The 21,412-nt window shown below is 36.2% G+C and overlaps 1 long non-coding RNA gene across 1 annotated transcript; it reads left to right on the forward strand.

The window, feature by feature from the left end:
* The first annotated feature begins 400 nt into the window (after positions 1–400).
* On the forward strand, positions 401–19,146 carry LOC121821590 (uncharacterized). Its single transcript, XR_013043779.1, has 5 exons — positions 401–511; positions 3,784–3,900; positions 5,233–5,453; positions 5,813–5,867; positions 18,723–19,146. It is a non-coding gene; the product is annotated as an uncharacterized LOC121821590 (long non-coding RNA).
* The last annotated feature ends 2,266 nt before the right edge of the window (positions 19,147–21,412 follow it).

The following is a 21,412-nucleotide window of genomic DNA, read 5'->3' on the forward strand; positions in this document are numbered from 1 at the left end:
TGGAAGTTTTTGATCATAAATGTTGGTTGCCACTTTGGTCATCTAGCATTGTTTCTAATCTTATGTTCATGTATCAGGTTGATTAGAGATGATTTGCTCATCTATTTTACCTTGGGTAAATAGATGTGTAGTATTCTTTTTTTTTTTTTTTTTTTTTTTTTTTTTTTTTTTTTTTGGTTTTTTCGAGACAGGGTTTCTCTGTGTAGCTTTGCGCCTTTCCTGGGACTCACTTGGTAGCCCAGGCTGGCCTCGAACTCACAGAGATCCACCTGGCTCTGCCTCCCGAGTGCTGGGATTAAAGGCGTGCGCCACCACCGCCCGGCGAGATGTGTAGTATTCTAAAACTATGTAATGGCACTGATTTGCCAAGCTGCTAAAAGAATGCTACATTTTCTACCAACAGGTACCAATCTAAAGTCACATCCTCAATGCACTTGAATTTCAATAAAGAGCTCAGAGGACTGTGATGTTATATCAGGAGATTCTTATAGAATGCAGGAATTACAAACAGGTAAGAAATGGGAAAAGATCATCAAATCAAAAACATTCCAGATGCTGATGCCTAACATATCCCATGATTATTGCTTATCATGCCTTTCAATAACTGTAAAGGTGCCTCATACGTGCACTACGTGCACACAGATTAAGTACAGAAAAGCTGGGGTTAGCTAGACCATGTTGTCTGATGGAGATGCACCAGCAGCATGTTTACTTCATACACCTGAACTGAGGAGGCAGATTTATTCTGCACAGATGAATGAGAATTTGTGGTTATTATATACAGCTGAAAAAAAAAGCAATCTAATCAAACTCTATGTGTATGCTGTTTCTCTGTAGGGTATCCCCTTCAGAATATAAATTCCATGGAGGAGTAAACTGTGGTTGGCATTTTCTGTATCTATTGTTAACATATTTACACAGACCACCAAAGGACTTTGTCATTTTCCTGAGTCTGAACTGAGAATGTCTTTGCCATTCACATGGATCTGAAGTACTGAGGTTCTTGTTTATTACTGTGCTCATGTCAACAACACACATTCACTCAGGACTTGATACTACTTAAATCTTCTCTCAGAGCTTCCTCTGGTCCTCACGTAGAGTACTGTGTTTATGTTAATATTACAGGCAAGAAAGCTGATGTTCATGAAGATCACTAATGTTTATGGGTTATTTCAGGACAGGTTGAGAGAATTAAAGAAAACTGATGACAGCCAATTCCTACACTGTATTTTTAGTGTTCAATTTTTCTAATTAAATTTTTATTTTATCGCTTGATACTTATAGTAAGTTATATACTTTGAATATTCATTGTATACACTTTTTCTCCACTTTACTATATTATAATTATTTTATCATGCATCACATATCTCAGCTTACCATTTCCTGCAAGGAGGAAAAACTTAGCCTAGAGGTAGATGAACAGATAAGTTTATGGCCAAAATCATGTGACTTGAAAGCATTTGCCTGAATTAGCCCTGTGTTTGAACTCTAAACAACAATATTTTTTTCTTGTTTACATTTCATAAATATAGTTTTATTATTCTTCAGTTGTCTCCAGCCATCAAAACAGTAGAAGGTTGTCTGTTAGAATAAGTGCATTGCTTACAGTTTCAATGAATATGAGACCATGGTGAGCCACTGGGTCAGTCAAGAGACAGAAGAGGTGTGAGAAGACTGTGGTAAAAGGTTCTGAATGGATTTTGTGAGAAGACAAAGCAGGCTTAGAACTGATCGCTGTAAAAACTTGAGACAGATTATGTCACAGCTCTTGACTCGTTGTCTGTCATCTGGACACAGGGTGATTATTTAGTAAGACAGTGACTCTGTGTGTGTTTGTCTTTAGTGTTCTGTTATAATGGTTTTTGGGAATTGGCTATACATTGTCTAGCTCATATGCATGGGCAGAAGCAATTAATTTCACTAGGAATAATCCCTATGTGGGGCAGTCTACCAAGGATCGGTAAGAATCCAGACAAGCAACAAGAGAACAAAGTTAATGCTTACTCTATTATGTCAAAACATATGAATCAGTACTTAGCATAAGTACTGCACTACGAAACATATTCATATACCCAAGGATATGCAGAAGTCTTAGGCTAATATTCTCATTTACTGTATTTCGACACTTCAAATGTAGGTGCCTACTACTATTATTGTTCTAAGACTTAGAATTCAAATGAGCATAATAAAAAATGACTGCAGATTATCTAATGCTACATCCATAAATCAGTGCATTGTTCAAGTCTAATCATTAAGTTTCTGCAGTAGATGGTAATTTACACAGATTCCCATAACTGGATAATGTTCACACAGTGAGAAAACTCAGACCACTCAACTCTAAATGGGATGGCTTTATCATAGTACTCCAGTTAAGACTCAAGGATCTGTCTATGTGGAACAGGAGTTGGAGAGATTTTAAGAGCCAACATACAGCAGGGCTGAAGCACCTATGAACTCACAGAGAATCTGACAGCATGAATAAGACTGTACTCTTTAAAGCCAGATGAAATCCTAGACTGTAAGAAAGGAAGGGAGCACAAAGACCCATCCCAATACAGAGCCTTTTGTAATTCATAGATGTTATGAGAGGGAAAATCAACTGAATTTAATGAAGTGACACTGGGTATATCAAACACAATCCACGGCAAGCCTCCTGCACAGGAGTAGTTGGGCAATGCAAATTGGATTCAGTGTTTTTCTGTGTGCTATTTTAATATTTATTTATTCACTTATTTACTTATTTTAAGAGTGAAAAAGGACATAAAGTTTTGTTGGGAAGAAGGATGGAGGATTTGTGAAGAGTTGGATGAGAGGAAAAAATAAATCAAAATCTATTGTATGAACACAAAAATACATTTAAGAAAGAAAAATATGTAGGTAATCCTATGGAAAGCAATTTGTTTCATTTTTTTAATATGATTTCATAATATATAATAAACACCCCAATGCCATGTTACCTCAACCTCGTATTTTGGAGGAGCAAAGAGTCTTGTCAGCAAGAAAACATGTATGCACATCTCACAATCCATGGTATGGACAGACCTCTTGAAAGATTTAAACAAGGCTTTTTGCTTCACCAGGAAAGAGAACATCGATTAATTTAGGTGAATTGTATGCATTTGTGCATGTGAATGCATGAGTAAGTGTGCCTCCACTGATGGATGAGGCAATCAGAAAATTGCCCTATTTGGATTTTTTTTTTCATTGTTGCTAGACATCAGAGGGAAATGTGCTAAGTTATGTTGTTTGACCATTTTTGATATGTTGAAAAAAATGCACTCCAGGTAGGAACTTGCAGAGTCGAGGTTTAGGCTGACACAGTTGGAAATGTTTAAACACTCAGCACAATGTAGCCTACAATGGAAAAATCTGACAACCCTTTTATGCTAGTGGCAACGTGAGGCACTGCTGAAATTAGCAGACAGGCCGCACGTGCCACAATAAAAGCACAGTTTCTGGAAACTGCGGAAAGAAAGCCAGTAGCTACTCATGAAGAATTATTTTTGTAATTGTGTATTCCTAACTCAAGGGAGAACCTGATGGAAACAGTTTGTTCTTTATTGTAGTCCACCCATTTAGTTTTCAAATAGCCATCCTAGGTGAGCGTTATATTTAAGGCTTGAAGTGGGAGAGATTGTGCTGTTAAAAAAACAAAACAAAACAAAACAAAACAAAACAAAACAAAAAACAGAGAAAATGTAACATAAAAGCCCCTTTCAGTAATTTAGGTTCTCTGTTTCTGAGTTAGATGGCCGATGATGAATGTTTGATTTGTTTTCATAGACAGTGGCCTAAAAAGAAAATCAAAGAATAGCTTCCTAGGATGGAAAAAAAGAGGGAAAGAAAACAATGAGCCTTTTTGATATTTTTGCTACACATTAGCAAGGATGTTTCCAAAAGGTAAGGAAATAACAAAAATGCCATCCTAAGCATGGTAGACATCTTACCTTGAAAGTAAAAGAGGGCATAGCCAGAAAAACTTCCTTGAAAGATATTACCATTCTACAAAATCCAGACATATCTACTCAGGATCTAATGGAACTTACAGATATCTACTCATTCAATACACAATAAATACCAATGAAAGATCACCAGGTACCATGTCCTCCTTTGAAGTATGTGTTAATGAGTAAATATAGAACACATGATCCATGTTAAAAGTATTTCTCTATATCCTTTAAGACTAACTTAATAATCAGCTTCAAAATGGAGCCACTTCATTACATTAAAAACAAAAAAAGACAGCATGAGTGAACGCATTAGTAGAGGGATGTAGGTGTTTTCATTTGGTAGAAGATGCATTTGCATCTAACTAGAGCATAAAGGTTTCCTATACCTATACGATGGAGGGTGAAGAAGCAGGATTACTATAACTTGGAGTATAGCTCAGAATACATAGTAAAGTCAAATGAAGCCCAGGCTCAGAATGAGACATGACTCTACTTCAGGAAAAATGTTGTCTTATTAAGACTTGACATAGATTAAATAATGAAATAATATCTAGTTTATTATAAATGAATTATATTTTTTCCTCATCAGATCTGACATTCTCTACTCTATATTGCCATGAGTCTGTGTCTTCTACCTTGAAGCAATTCTAAAACGTGACTTCCCTTTTTAGCATAACTTTGGATTTTAGCTTTTATTCGTTATTGGGCTCAAATCACGTGGTCACGGTGCATTGTAGCATAAAGAATTATGAAAGCTTAAGTAAATATCATGTTTAGTCAAGGATGGAAAATGCTTCTTTGAAACAATAGTTTTCAATGGATGGTCCATGTAACCTGAACGTCACTGAGGAACTCATCACAAATGCAGATTACAAGTCCTTGTCACACAACTAAAAGTTAAGAAATCCTGGAGATAAGGCATGTGCTCTGTGCTGTATCAAACACATTATTTGACCTTTGAAGATATAATTATTTGGAAATCACTATGAGGAGTTGGAAATTTTTTTTCCAAGTGATATTAGCCACAGGGGTCCCTTTGAGGATACCACTCTCAACAAAGTTCCCATACCATGCCTTCTTAATGCATGTGCTCACCAATGATGGGATTGATTATTCAGAAAAACACGCAATAAAGGCCAAGTTTAGAAAATACAAACAACTAACATTTTATCTTTCTGGTTTAATCATTTTTTAGATTCATGGGTGGGACCCGATTTGGGATAGAAATCAACTTTCCAGTTTTGAGTTGGAATTTGAAGTGATTTAACTTCTATTCCTTTAGGGGAAAAAATAAGCATCCAAGTGTTGGGACAGCAGAAAATGCACCTGCCTCGAAGCCAGCTTTTATGTTTGGCTTCAGGGGAGCTTTCAGTGTTTGCCAGATATGCTGACCACCTGTGAAATATTTGATCAATCTGCTGATCCAGCTGTAATCTCTTGGTGTTGCGAATTCCAGATCTCCTGTGGGGTAACAGAGGGTGCTTGGATGCGTGTCAGGCTGAGGTGAGCCAAGTCACAAAAGAAGTTGACTCAGGTTTGGTCCACACCAATAACTTGTTTGTCCCCAATGTCTCTTTAAAGTTCAGGTTTCAGTCCTATCTAATACCAACAGTGGGATAATGCTTTGTTCATGTAATACCAGGTCAAATTACTGAGATTAAATGACTATTTTCCATTACCCTTTCTTATTTCTGCCTACTCTTGGTGTACACATATGCAAAATTAGATCAGAATAGGTCATACAACTTCTCATTTGTCTATGGATTATGAGATTATATGTAGAGTGAGGGTAAATTCGCAGAAATGACCAGCTAGCAATTATATTTGATGACTTGTTTAAAATGTTCCTGTTTGTTTTTTAGAGTAGACACAGATTTGGGAAAGGAGTGGAGGATCTTGGAGGACTTGGTGATCAAAGTAAGTTATACAAAATTCTCTAAGGAATGAGAAAAAATAAAAAATAGTCATTTAATATTAACATGGTTTAGTAAGTCAAAGTTATATATTTTGTTTGCATTTAAAATTTTCTGTTTTGAGTTTACCTCTATATCATTTTTTAACATTTTTTCTTTTATTTTTTGAGATTACAAAATAATTATACTATTTCTTCCTTCCTTCCTCTCCCTCTAAATTGTTCCACATACCCTTCCCAGCCAGTTTTCAAATTTATGGTCACTTTTATTTCTCATTAGATGTCTTTAAATGTATATATGAATATGCGAATATATTTCTAAATAATACCTCCAGCTGTATAATGCTACCTGTACATGCTACAGTATATGTACATGTGCAAGTAAAACATGCTGCTTGTATATGCATGTTTTCAGTGCTGACCACTTGGTTTTGGATAATCAGTGTTGTGCTCACTCTTCCCTGAGTGTGAGAACCCGTTTTCAGGTTCCTCATGGCTTTACCCAGCCATGGGGTCCAAATAGAAAGGATGTTTAGACCCCGGGCCTGAGTGCAGGTGTCTGAGATGATCTGCACTTAGCTGTGCTTGGGGGAGGTCTTTTGCTCAATCCCTTGGCATTTCTATAAATACCCTAGGGCAGAGACAGTCAGGGCTCATTGGAATAGGTTCCAGGCCCTCTCGAGGCTATCCTGTGTTTTCTATCTGTTTGTCTCCACACTCTAAATCCTTCTAGCTAACATTTCCTGCTGCTCTCACTTAAGAAAACTCTGGGGAACTGTGGGGTTGGCGGGTAAACGCCCCACACCTGAGGAAGACTAAGTCTCTCACTCTCAGCATTCCTCATTTACCCAGAGTTCTTAGCTTCTGGTTGAGGTCCTGTACACTTTGCATACTACTGTTGTAAGAAAAAACTGAAATAAAGATGATTAAAGTATCTTGCAAAGAAAACTCCTCTAAGATGTAAAAAAAAAATCATCAGTATTAAATTGTCTTTACTAAACTAAAAAATAAATTTCTCATTATTTATTAAGAATACTAAGAAATGCTAGGATTCTTTTAATTAAGGACATGCACAAAGCAAATGTAAAATAAAATAAAGTTGGGTAACAAGCAATCTAATAAGAAGTGGTCATTAACTATTATGTAATTATATATGAATTAAATATATACATATATTGTGCTTCTATTTTATACCAGGTATGCTAATCAGTTTTGACATTTGTAGTCTATTACTAAAGGAACAATGAAAAGCTGGAAGTAAAAATGTATGGATATTTTAAGCTTTTAGAAGAAGATATTTCTAGTTGCTTAGAATGGCAGATGAGAAATTTACAACTTGGGCACATGTCCTAGATCACAGAAAAGAGCCATGTTCAAGTTTACTGTTTTGTTATTTCTATTTGGAAGTCATCCCTTCAAGGTTTGCATAAAATCATAAAGTATGGAAGAAAATGCTTCTTTATTTATAAGAAGATGTGAACTCAGTTTTATGTTCTAGAAAAGAAATGCTATCTTGTCCAGGTTTGACCCCTCATAGACTATGATATCACTATTAGTAATTCTAATGTTGTTTGATATTATTTGCTCATATTCCTTTTAAACCATAAACTCAAAGGCAGGATTCTCATGTAATCAGTCTCTTCACTAAATTTCCTGTTATCCTGAATGTACACCTGAGAACACAAGGGCAAGGAAATTAAGCCTCAGCAAGGACATGGACTTCACTTAAACCCAAAATACCATTTTGTAACTAATATTATAGATTTTGCAATAGTGATCCAGGGGTCCAAGGGTTGAGGCCAGGAGAATAACAGATGTGTAGTGATAAACGGACTGTTCCTAGATAACCTAAGAAGCAAAGTACAATCCAAGTGAAATAATGATTTTGAGGTCATCATGATAAGCTCTTTGGGCAAGAATATGTTAAAGAATATGAGAATTGCAAGAGGTATTGCTGCTCTCCAGGTGTGTTTATGCCCATTAATACTATTGCACTGACAGTCCCCGAGAGAGATAGCTGAACCAGGGGCAACTTCCAAACCTGGTGTTAGCAATACCTTAGAGAAAACGGTGGGCACTGATCCTGGAAAACGCTAGACGTCAAATGCTAGTAGATCCTTCAATATGACTGATTCAGAACAATGGAGAGTTTGTTGGGAACCAGCATCCCTGGAGGCTGTTCTTCCACCGGAGGGTTTGTTTAGACAGAAGTGCTTGAGTTCCTGAGATACTTGTGGGTTTTTCCTGGCATAACTATTTTGCTAGCTACCAAGCTTGAAAACAAATTCTCTTCTGGAACCCTACAGTAAATTTTCCCACTTGGAATGCTGATTTCATTGTAATCTTGTAATGAAATTCATCCATAGCCTTTTCCTTAATGACTACCTACTGAAGCCCAAGTTTCTTATTCCTAGACATAAAGGAAATCATAGCATTGTGAATTTATGCCATTTAATTTTTAAACAAACATTTATTGAGAATTAATTTTATCTTGCATTACAATTTTCTATCCTAATTGTGTGTCATTATACTAGGCACGGCTCACATTTTACTGAAATGTCTATGCAAGTGGGATAGATAGATGATACATAGGTAATTATTATATCAGAGAATATCTTGACGTGTGGCCTACTGTGTTACTTTTTGATAACATAGACAAGCAGAATAGCTGGAGGAAAAAAATGTGAAAAAGGACCTTGAACTTGAGACTCCAATCATGTGAGCTCTGAAAGAGGAAGAGACCTAGGAGAATGTGTGCTAAGTAGAGAGAATTTCAAGCATGCAGTTCCTGACTCTAGAACAAGTTCTGCCTGTTTTGAGGACATGAAAGTAACCACTGAAGATCCTAAAGTGAGCTACAGTTGAATAGACCACATAGTAGCTTTCTGGGTTACAAGTGACAATTGGAATTTATTCTTTGCCAGCTGGAGCTTATCAAGGCTTTCAGGAAAGTAATTGTATCAAATAGTATTTGCTAATGAATTTGACTACATTGAAAACCAAAAAAGAAAATGAAAAGTAAATGTCATTAAGAGGTAACAAAGAAGTTTTTCTGAGGAATGATTTTTGGATTACAAATCAAATTAAGTGTAAGGGACCAGCAGTTGAATTAAAAGGTGAAAGATGCTTTTGACTTTCAAGAAATGTGAAAGCAAAACCAGGAAACGTGGTTGCCAAGATGTCTGGTGTGAGTGGGAGGTACATCCCAGAAGTGCCTGAAAAAAACCTTGGGTTTAGGTAATAATAAAACTACTCAAAAATATTGAGTGCTTGTGATGTACCAAGCTCTGGGCTTGATCACTTACTTTGATTGATTACAAACCCACTGGTTTCCTGAGTACATTTGTTCTCTCATTCCCTTCATGTTTTATAACTTCTCGAGAGTACATCTCTAACACATCCTTCCCCTTCTCATAACTGCTTCTTATATTAGTGAGAAATGGAAGCTACCAGAAGTTGAATTCCAATTATTTCCACCACCAGCTCTGCTAGGTGCTAGGCTCCTCCAGTTATCCTCTTCACATTCTAACCCAATGTTAACTTTTCTACTTTGTGCTTTCTACTTTGCTTCAACTCAAAATCTGCTACTGTTTTCCTCTTCTATCGTTTCCTTCATTATAAAACCAAGGGAAAATGTCTACAAGTAAACAAAGAAGCAAACAGAACACAAAACTGTTGTGAGCACATATCTTCTTAGATAATATATGTACGTACTTTATCCCAAGAAAAATTAAGGAAAATTACTCTAATCTCCAGAATGTTATTTATTGTTCAAATTATACCCATGAACCTTTTCTCAGCACCTCTTGGAGATTACAGATAGCATTAATGTCCTTTTAGTGGTGTAATGAGTGATGAGTGTTTTATTCCCCTTTCTCTAACATTTAATAGCCAGTACCAATTTTTGCTTTGAAGTATTTTGTTCATTTACCTTACAAGACATCTCTCTACATGATTTCTCTTCAAGCATTATTAGTTTCTGCTCTCCACTTTTAAGTTGAAGTCTCATCATTTCTCCACATCTTAGCCTGCTCTAAGGCTTTGTCTCAGGATCCCTGTTTTCTCAATGTGTGTATATTCCCTATTAATTTTAATCTATAGTTCAAATGTGCATTTATTCTAATGCACCCTAAATGTGTGCATCAAGCCCCTATCATATATTAAAATCCATGTGCTGTCAAACATATCAGTGTCATGGTCATTCCTTTTTGTTATTATTATACAGGTGCCACAGAGGATTTCTACCTTTAAATTGACTTTAGATCTACCCCACCAAGATTACATGCATGAGACAATTTTTCTTACATGTGTTAATACTTCTTTCCTCATTTCTAACATATCATCTCCATCAACAGGGCTTTTGTTCTCACAATTTTGTGTAGCAAAACTTTCCAGAAGATTTGTGACAAACATAACCAGTGCTGTTTTATGGTTAATATAATTTGCTCTTGGATGCTGGTATTTTTTACATGTCTGACCTCAGAGGGAAGATAGAAAAGAGTTTAGCATTTTCTCAAAGGTTAGATCTAGAGTTGCCACAAGGCAAAAGCAAGTCTAGGTCCAGTTTATATTCATGAGAAATGAAAATGGAAATAAAGCAAAACTATGTACCCATGTTCACAGCCATGTTAACCCCTGCAGAGAAAAATAAGTGAAGTCACCCTCATGTCTACCAATTTATAGTTAAGAAAGTTGTATGTCCACACAATAGACTACTATTTATTCCACAATAAAAGAAATGCTGCCAGTGAGGCAATGAAGAACCTTGAAATCAATTACAAAAGGATAACATAAAACACCCTCAAAAACCATATATCATATTGCATGGATCAACATATACAAAGTATTTGGATACCGATAACATGCAAATCTGTGGAGAAAATGGTAGATTAGTGGTTTGGCTGTTGCTGGATCAAAGGCATAAGCAATGATTTGTGTTGGAAACAGCTTGAATTTTCTAGTTATGCCAATAGAGTTTAACACCCAATCTATAATATAAAATAATATGTTCAAAAATCCAGAAGTTTTTGACTTAGCCTTATATGATGGGTTATATTCCAAACGTAGGTTTAAGAAATATTCTTTGAATGATTTATTCATTTATATTGGTGTATCTGTGTAAGGGTGTTGGATCCCCTAGAACTGGAATTACAGATAGTTGTGAGCTGCCATGTGAGTGCTGGAAATTGAACCCAAGTCTTCTGGAAGAGCATCCAGTGCTCTTAATCACTGAGCCATCTCTCCAGCACCTCAAGAAATATTTTTAAGGTAATCACCTTCATAAATTGTGTGTAATGTGAAAATAAAACTAATGAGTTTCTTATTTAGACTGACAGTCCATCCACGAGGAATACCAAATATAGGTGCAAATATTCAATATCTGATAGAATTACTTGAGATTTGAAGCACATCTCATCCTAACCATTTCTGGATAGGATTATTCAAAATGTTCTAAATTTAGGTGTAAGTACTACAAAACTCTGAATTTTAAAAATGGCCAAAGTAGATACCATAAAGGGATAGATTTTATAGTATACAAATTAAATGTTAACAATCATTTTAGAATATTTTCAGTTTAGACTTATGGTGACTATAATTCATATACATAAAAAGTCTTTAAAATTCTCAATAATTATCAAGTTGCATATTTAAGAATTTAATAATTCCTACTTTATTACTGACAAGAAATTCCTAATTTATAACGTTCTTGTCTTATATACCATTAAATAGAAACCTTTAAAGATATGTAAGATTAATCTTTCTTCTGCTTAGAAACTTATCATGAACTATGAGGTACAAGCCTTACACCCCTCATTCTAACCCATGGAGTCCTTCATGAGGTCAACCTTGTGCTTTTCCACTGTATTTCTAATGGTAGCTGTGTTCTCACATACTTACATGTTACTGTGTCACATAAATGCCAAGTCTTGTCTCTCACTAAGACCTCAGGATTTTCTGTTGTCCCTTTCTAGATCATTCAATGACATTTCTCCTTACTTTATTCAAGGAACCACTCAAACATATCTTCTTTTCTCTATCATTCTACTAAAAATTCACATCCATTTCTGTAGCATGTCCATCTTTCTCTATCATCTTTCTCAATTCTTCTGGTCATGTAGAATGGATAGTTCTAAATAACCAATCATGACTTGTAGCTAGAGTTTTCCTGCCTTGCCCACAGTCAGGACAAATCTTTGTCACCCGCCAGTCCCACAGCCACTCAGACCCAACCAAGTAAACACAGAGACTTATATTGCTTACAAACTGTATGGCTGTGGCAGGCTTCTTGCTAATTGTTCTTATAGCTTAAATTAATCCATTTCCATAAATCTATACCTTGTCACGTGGCTTGTGGCTTACCGGTGTCTTCACATGCAGCTTGTCATGGTGGCGGCTGGCAGTTTCTCTGACTCAGCCTTCCACTTCCCAGAATTCTTCTCCTCCTTGTCCCGCCTATACTTCCTCCTGCCTGGCCACTGGCCAATCAGTGTTTTATTTATTGACCGATCAGAGCAACAGATTTGACATACAGACCATCCCACAGCAATGATTAACCATTGTTCTTCAGCAAATTATTGATGGGAATTTATACATGAAGAGCCCAATATATGAGCCTAATGTGGGATTGTTTTTAATATACTATTCTCTGACAATCAGAAGTATATTTGGGGATTCAGGTCTGCTCTATGTAATAACTTACTTGACAGTATGTGTTGTATTGTGCATTTTTTATTGTTATCTCTTTTCTCTATACTCTTAAGGCTTCTCTTGAATCCCCCCCCAAATGTACTACTTAGTGAAGTGTAAACTTTTTTCTTCATTTTTTAAAAAATTATCAAGAGATTTTCTATTCGTTTTTCATATCAACCACGGATTCCCCTGTCTTCCCTCTTCCCACTCCCCAGCCTTTCCTCAACCCACCTCCCAATCCCACCTCCTCCAAGGCAAGGTCTCCCCTGGAGAGTCAGCAGAGCCTGATATATTCAGTTAAGACAGGTTCAATCCCCTCCTCCCTGCACCAAGGCTGAGCAAAGTGTCTCAGCATAGGCACTAGGTTCCAAAAACCTGGCTCTTGCACTAAGAACAGGTCCCAGTCTCACTGGCTGGGGGCCCCCTAAACAGTTCAAGCTAAGCAACTGTCTCACTTATCCAGAGGGCCTAGTTCAGTTCTATGGGGTTTCATCAGCTATTGGTTCACAGTTCATGTGTTTCCACTAGTTTGGCTAGTTGTCTCTGTACTTTTTCTAATCATGGTCTCCATATCTCTTGCTCATATAATCCCTCCTCTCTCTTGTCAATTGGACTCCTAAGTAATCTTATCAATAAAAACCAGGAGTCAAATATGGGGGTAAAAACCTGAAAGATCAGAGAAGCAGGGAAGAAGTCATACTGGCTTCTTACCTCTTCCAATCTGCCAGTCCAAGAGAGATGAGATCCTGTCTCTGCTCTGCCTTATCACTTCCTGTTTCCTCTCTGTACCGACCTCCAGACCTCTATGGTTAAGTAGTGGCTATCTCGGCCCCATGATTCCAGGCAAGCTTTATTTGTCAGAACACAAACAGAATATCACACAACTTGGACTAAAATGTACTGCTCTCATTACTACCAGACTTGATATTCTGTTATCTTATTTATGTTCTAGTTACCTAATTGTTTTCTCTTTCACACATAAAAATCTGAATGTTGGGAAGATAAGGATCTTGTTGGCTTTCTGTGTTGACAGGGAATAGAACAATGCTGTGAATACCATTGGCGCTCAATAAATATTCATTGAAAGTTACACTGAGATGTCTTCCTCATTGTAATTATGCAAAGCAGGTGCCATTGTTTTATTCCTGTATCACAAATGATGAAACCAAGAATTCAAAAGTTAACTGAATTGCCCAGGGGCACACAGTGTGTGAGAAAACACATTTCTATAAATTCTAAATATCTAAAGGTATGTATTTACAAAATTCAAATCTCAGACATGAGATCTAAGACACAATGCCAAACTATAACAAACAGCAGGGACTCACACAGTAAGAATCTCCATCGCTCTGACTAAGCCAGGAGGTAAGAAGGTAAAGCTTTGAAGGTTATATAAGGTGAAAATCAAAACAAGCTGTTGTGGGTTCTTTTTAATATCTGAGGTTCGCCTTTCTAAATTTTGTTTCTGGATTTGGCTTAATGGTTTCATACTCACAATGGCAACTGCTGTGGTAACTTGTGTCAGCGGTAAACATTCTACATCCTTTTATTTCTTGGCTTTCCTAGCTAAGGTTCAGATTCACTCCTGCTCTTTAAAGATAGCTACCTCCTTGCTCTAAGCCTTCAGTTTTAGACTTCAAAATAAATCCACAATTTCCTAGAACCTGACGCCCTTCCTCCAATTCTAAGCAAACAACCTGGGTGCTTGTACAGAGGAATAGGCAACATATGTCTGAAAATGTAGCCAGCTAATGGACATTTCTGGATATAGCAGTCTTTGATCTGTGTTCTGTTTAGTTATCAAACACACACCTACTGCATTCTAAAACAACAGAATACAGAGAACAAATTGGAAATGATTTAAGTGTCTAACTTCATTGCTTGTTTTTTTTATTTCTCAATACCATGTTGTTTTTATTACTATAGCTCTGTAGTAGAGCTTGAAGTTAGGGATAGTCATAACTGTGGAAGTTCCTTTATTGTACAAGATTGTGTTAGCTATCCTGTGTTTTTTGTTTTTTCATAGGGGGTTGAATACTGTTCTTTCAAGGTCTGTAAAGAATTGTGTTGGAATTTTGATGGGACTTACATTGAATCTGTAGATTGCTTTTACTAAGATTGCCATTTTTACTATGTTAAGCCTACTGATCTATGAGCATGGGAGAACTTTTGATTTTCTGGTTGTTTCTTTCTCTGTTTCTTCATTTGCTTTCTTTACTTCTTCAACTCATAAAATCATCTAGTAGATGGAACAAAATTTAAGCCTTCCAAAGTAAATCATTTTATCAATTGTAACTATATCTACAGATGAGGAAATACATAGTTGACTATAACTTTCTATGCTCCAAATTAAAAAATGCTGTCTTTTACTAAATCATTTGAAAATATAGTTTTCCTATTATTGTGTTTGAAATGAAGATTGGGGTGATATAGTTTTTAAAGCAAAAAGAGCTTGTATTTGTGATATAGAATAGAAACAATTTAATGAAGGAACAGACTAAATAAAGACATAGGAAATGAATCAGTTACATGTTCCAAAGTTTATGCCACAGAATGACTGCTATGAGGCCTAGAGATCCCAGACTTCCAAACTTGTCAACAGAAAACCAAACTGAAATATCATTTTTAAGAAAGTAAAGAGTGAAGTAATTTGGCATAAAACATTATCTAATTATGTTCTACAATACTATGAAAGCTAGAGAAAAATACTTTCATTTTATAGATACGGTTTGTATATCCAGAAGGATATAAAAACTTCATGCATTGAGGTAACTAGGCTTTTTTAAAGGATGAAGTCTTAAAGTTTATACATCATGGTATCTCTGGTAACAGAATAGTTAGATACAAATAGACTGCAGTATAGACAATGTGTGTGTGTGTGTGTGTGTGTGTGTGTGTGTGTGTGTGTGTGTGTGTGTGCATGTGCTCCTATGCACAAGTGCACGTGTGTGTATTATCTCTGTGTATACGTATTTATATGTGCTTGTGTGTGTAATTGTACAGAGATACTTATGTATTAATCCTGAAATAGTTATATTTGAGTGTACTGAAATACCTTAAAAACTCAATAAGATCTCTTAGTGTATTTTGATCAAATTTTTATATAAACATATAGCAAGAAGAAAAGACCTGCACTGCTTGCATTGTCTTTTCCACAATGTTTAGCTTTCTTAGTTCTTGGGACAGCCATTCTGGGTAGCAGAATCTGTTTCCAATAGCCCTCTAATTGGAAAAAAAATAAAAAAATTGGATTCATGAAAGAATGCAAGTATAGGACAAAGGAGAGATATTTTTCTTCCTCTTTTCTTGCAAAGGTGATCTTCATTTGAAAGGACTTGATTCATGCTAAGAATGAAGAATGTCTTGGAGAGTACGCTGCTCAGTCAAAGATATTTTTCACAAGCATAGTATTTATTCTATATTTCATTTCCTTGGGAAGAAAATGGTATCAGTTTGCAATTTATAATAATTGGCCTTCTTGCTAGTAGTAACATCCCATTGCATATTGGATCAGAATTCCTCAATTATGAACTCATTAGAACCTTTTAGTGTAAGATAAATGAATAAATACTAGCAGATGAAATGAGGTGAAGGTAGATATTTGTATCTCTTATACACACTTGGTAATAAATGTGTTTTTACTAACAATTTAAAAAATGACATAAATGCAGGAGAACTAAAATTTGGTCTCGGAGGATATGCCTTTCATTTTGATCCCCCTACCTTTTTCTTTATAATAATATTCTGTTATGTATTGTAATATAGAAAATTTACAGGTGGACCGTCTAAAGTTAATGATCTTGATAGCTAGCACCCTGATGTAAGATGTTCAAGAGATTTTTGAATATGAATTATCACTAGTGATAATCATGCTTCTATAAACTTTGAATTATAGTTTCTCATAAAGACAAACACTGTCAATAATAAAGCCATCATCATCAATCTAGTCTAACCAACATATTCCTGGACTCAGCTACTTTCCTTTATCAAGAACATAGCAAAAGCATGAGCAGAGATGTTCCTACTTTTCTGAATAAGAAGTTGTTGCACTGGAATGTTTGTGGCTGGAGAAAAATGTCGACCTTTTTTTCTTCCTTTTATCTTTTATCTTTTTTAAGCTAGAGGGCTTTGGCTTGAAAACTTTCATTGCATGAAGCAACTAAGAATTTATTGAGCTACTAGAGAGGTTTAGGGCTCTCTGAGAACAAAAAATGTACAGCAAATGTCAGGGTGCTGACCATTAAAATTTAGCTACCTTAGAGACCATGCTCTGACGGATTCTGAAAAGAAAAATAAGCATTATATCAAGCAATTATAGTTATGGACACAATCTATCATATTCAGAATTTTTTTTTACATGTCAAAATTGCCCCAGATACTTGATGATACTCTGTTTAAAAATAGATCAATAGTTTTGAAGTACTGTAGTATGCTCATTCTGTTGATACCATTATTTTGACAGAATTTAAAATAATGTATGCAGGTAGCATGTAATCATGTGCCTGAGTAGTGGAAAACTATGTGTGAATAACAAGTGACTGGATTTAAAATATTTTTAAATAAGTGCAATGAAAGTACAGAAAAAATGTTAAAATATATAATTTTTATTTATTTTTTGTCTATATGTTTATGTGTGATGGTGGTGTGTATGTATTTGTGTTTATGTAGATGGAAGTTTGTAGACTTATAGGAGTATATGTGCAACCAAGAAGAAAGTCTGAGGTGTCAGTGAATATTTATGAGTCACTTCATTTTTTTAACAGGTTCTCTCTCTGGTTCCTGGGGCTGGAGAAGATCTTTCTGTCTAACATTGTAGCACCTAGATTATAAGAGCCCCAGCGATCTTTCTGTCTACCACCATAGCACTCAGATTAGATGCACTTACTTTTCTGCCCTGTATTTCACATGTTATACTACCACTGAGTTTCATGCCCCATCGTAGCTTTACATTTAATTAATAATTAATTACAAATATTTTATATTGTAAAATATAAATATGTAAATACATTTACATTAATATGTATATTAATGGTGTGTGTGTGTGTGTGTGTGTGTGTGTGTGTGTGTGTGTGTCTGTCTGTGTGTGTCTTTGTGTGCTCAGAGACCAGAAGAGGATGTTATGTCCCCTGGAAGATTAAACTCAGGTCCTCAGGCTTGCAGAACACTTTACTTGTGACTGATCTCCCTAGCCTCCTGATTTTATTATACAAATGGACTTACCACCAAGCTCCCTAGCCTTTTGTCAGACAAGTGTAACCAATCTGATAAATGACAACTTTCTTTCCTACTTATTACAGTTTTCTCTTCTCTGTATAGCTCAATCTGGCTTCCTCTTTTTCATTATTTATTAGCTGTTATAAAATTCAATCAAGTTAACCTGGGTGTGGGTGGCACATGTCTTTAATCTCAGCACTAAGGACACAGAGGCAGGTGAATCTCTGTGAGTTCAAGGCCAGCTTGGTCTACAGAGCAAGTTCCAGGGAAGCTAGAGCTGTTACACAGAGAAATCCTGTCTTGAAGTAACAATAATAAATAATAACAATCATGCTAAATGTGTCACTTAAAATGAGTAGATACAGAAACACTCTTTAATTAAAGGGTAAATGTTCATTTTTAGAAGATATTTCTTAGTAGATCCAATATGATTGGCTGCTGTCTCCCAATCTGGTCAATGAAAATGACCAGCCAGATTTCGTTGATATTTTTTAAGTTACAGATAGTCATCTTCCTTATAAAATGCAATATGTGACTTTTATCAATGTATGAATATTAAAAAGAAAAAAACTAGAACTATATAAAATGACTTTGTAGACCTGAAAGTCCCAAACAATGCATAGAGTAATTGTATGTGCCGGGAAATCAATGAAAACTTTGTCTCTAATGTAAAAAAAAGTTTTATTTAGATTTCCAAGATTATCTGGGTACCCTCATTTTCAGTGGTGGCTGATGAGGCAGACTAATTTCATAACAAACAACAAAAATTATAGCTTTCTCTACATTAAGTGTGTGTGTGTGTGTGTGTGTGTGTGTGTGTGTGTGTGTGTGTGTGTATGTGAAGCCTAATAATACCTGAATAGTTCTTGGGACTTTTGCTTTTTTGCTACTGTGGAAGAAAGGCATTGTCTCACTCTTTCAGAATGTTAGTTAATAATTACCTGGCTTTCTTCTAGGGAGATAATTACACACTTTGTTGCCTGGCACACTCACAACAAGAAAAATCAGACAGAAATCTGCCTAAGTCATTCATCTGCTCAAATGAGAGTATGACTGAAGAAAAGAACTTAAGGTGAAAGTCAGAAAACTTGACATGGTGCCACCACTTTAGCATCATATTTTACTAAAGACTCAAGTCTATCTTTCAGCATCCATGACAGGTGAAAGTGCCTGAAGCTGCTATCATTTAAATTCTGAATACTGTCTAATCCAGGGAATTTTTATAAGATGGGGACACCAGAAGAAACAAATGTCTGAAAAAAAATGTACTGATCAATTTTGCCCAGGGGCTATAAGAATGAATCCCTCTACTATTGATCAGTTTGGGATTGAAGAATGAGCTACATTATTTTTTGAAACATTTTCTCTGTGAAAGCATTGAAATCCTCTTTGAGATTATAATAATAAATACAAAATTAAGATGTTTTACTTATAGAAATGCATTTTTATTATGACTTATCCTTTATACCTCATACATCTCTTTTCTCATGTCAAATCTTGTTCATCTTCAGAGTATTGTGAGAAAACTTCCCCCACAAAGGAAAGACAACAAGAAGAAAGAACCTACTCACTAAAAGAGGGAATAGTTTCAGTGTGGGCTTTTAAGTGGTACTCTGTTCTCAGTCCATCTTTACCTATGACTTTAGGGTGTGCCCATTAGAGGAATGAATTTTCTCACTGGCAGTTATATGTGGAAAATAGATTCATTGTTGTTCTGCTCTGTTTGAACTACAGCAATGTACAAACTCAGTCTTTGCCAAATCTCCTTGAGAGAGCTGGGTGTATATTGAAAACAAGATGAGAGTGGGTAGGTGTAGGGAGGGGGCGGAAGCTGATAGGTAAGCTTGTGTTTGTTCCAGACCAGGCAGCAGGTTTTGCAAGTTCCAACACTGGTAATGAGTTTGTTCTCTAAAAGAAGTCTGGATCTCTGTGTGGATAAAACAAACATTTAACATTGAAACTCATAAAAGAATAAAAGAGTCAAAACATTCTTAGTCCCTCTCAAGGGGAGATGGCAGGCTTTGGTCTCTGACAGGTGCCATTTATGAGTAATCTGGACAGAAGCCAGAAATTCTTGTTAAGACTACACCATGAAGACCACACCTGCTCACTGAAAAAAAAAAAAAAAACCCACTGGCTTCTAACACAAGTGAAACTTTGCAGGATGCACCACCATTTTCCCATTTTCTACCCTAGCTTATTTTCTTACTTTTTTTTTTTTTTTTTTTTTTTTTGAGCTGAGGACGGAACCCAGGGCCTAGTGCTTGCTAGGCAAGCACTCTGCCACTGAGCTAAATCCCCAACCACTGAGCTAATTCCTCAACCCCTAGCTTATTTTCTTTAAACACACAGGCAATATGAAGTTCATAAGCCAAAGTTTGAATGTGGCCCTGAAATTTATGTCGCATGTGTAAATTTCAATGAAACAGTACTGAGAGGCAAGGTCTTTAAGAAGTGCTTAGCTTTGTTCCCACAAATTTATGTCATCATGTCAGGGTAATTTGTGATAAAAAGTAATATTGATACTCTCACTTATCTCTCTCTACTCTCCCTCTCTTTCCCTTCTTCTCTATCTTTCTTTCCTTCCCATCTTTCTCTCCCTCCCTCTTCCTTCCCCTCTCGTTCTCCACACATCATCCATGGTGGTGTGCAAAACGTCACAGAGAAATCATTAAATGTAACTTATAGTTCTTGAACTTTTCATACTTTCAAATTATTAATCAAGTACATTGCTACCCAGTCTGTGCTAGTCTATAATATCACTGTATAAGTAGACAGCACAGTTTCAAATAGTCCTCCTAAAGCAGACATAGAACCTACCAGAATTCATTTGAAACTATATTCAATAAAAGAATATTTGTAGCAGGATTCTTAAAAGTTCTTATTAATAAAATCAAACCCGAGGCGGGTTATTGGGGTCCATGCTGGTAGATCAGAGAGACAGAACAAGCCACAGCTATCTCACCTTGCCAGTTCCTCAGCTGGTCCTGTTTCCTTAGACTGGAAGCCTCTGAGTCCTCATCCAGAATGGGTCTCAGCTGAACTGCTGCTCGAAAGCCTGAAGCTTAACCAGCCACATGCTTAACCAGCCACATGCTTAACCAGCCAAACGCTGAACCAGCCAAACGCTGAACCAGCCAAACGCTTCTAGTTTCTGGTCCTCACGCCTTATATATCTTTCTGCTTTCTACCACCACTCCCTGGGATTAAAGGCTGGCTTTCTGGGATTAAAGGCGTATGTCACCATGCTTGGCTATTTCCAATATGGCCTTGAACTCACAGAGATCCAGAGGGATTTCTGTCTCTGGAATGCTAGGATTAAAGGCGTGTGCTATCACTACCTAACTAGTGGCTTGTCTGTTCTCTGACCCCAGGTAAGTTTATTAAGGTACACAATATTTTGGGGAACACAATACCACCACATATATTCCTTGAAAAGAAATAATTTTCATTTTTATTGTATTGTGGAAAAAATGCCTTTGAATGTTCTTTAGTAGTCTTTGCAAGATATGCCTATAGTCTACTTGTTTCTTAGACATGAATTAGTTCTCTGAGTGAACAACCTTTCATAGCTAAAAACATCATGAACTTATCCAAGACAGAGGCATCTGGCACACCTGAGGAGTGGAAATAAGGATTCTGCGGG

This window comes from Peromyscus maniculatus, chromosome 12 (assembly GCF_049852395.1).
Source record: "Peromyscus maniculatus bairdii isolate BWxNUB_F1_BW_parent chromosome 12, HU_Pman_BW_mat_3.1, whole genome shotgun sequence".
In the NCBI taxonomy this organism is placed as follows: Eukaryota; Metazoa; Chordata; class Mammalia; order Rodentia; family Cricetidae; genus Peromyscus; species Peromyscus maniculatus.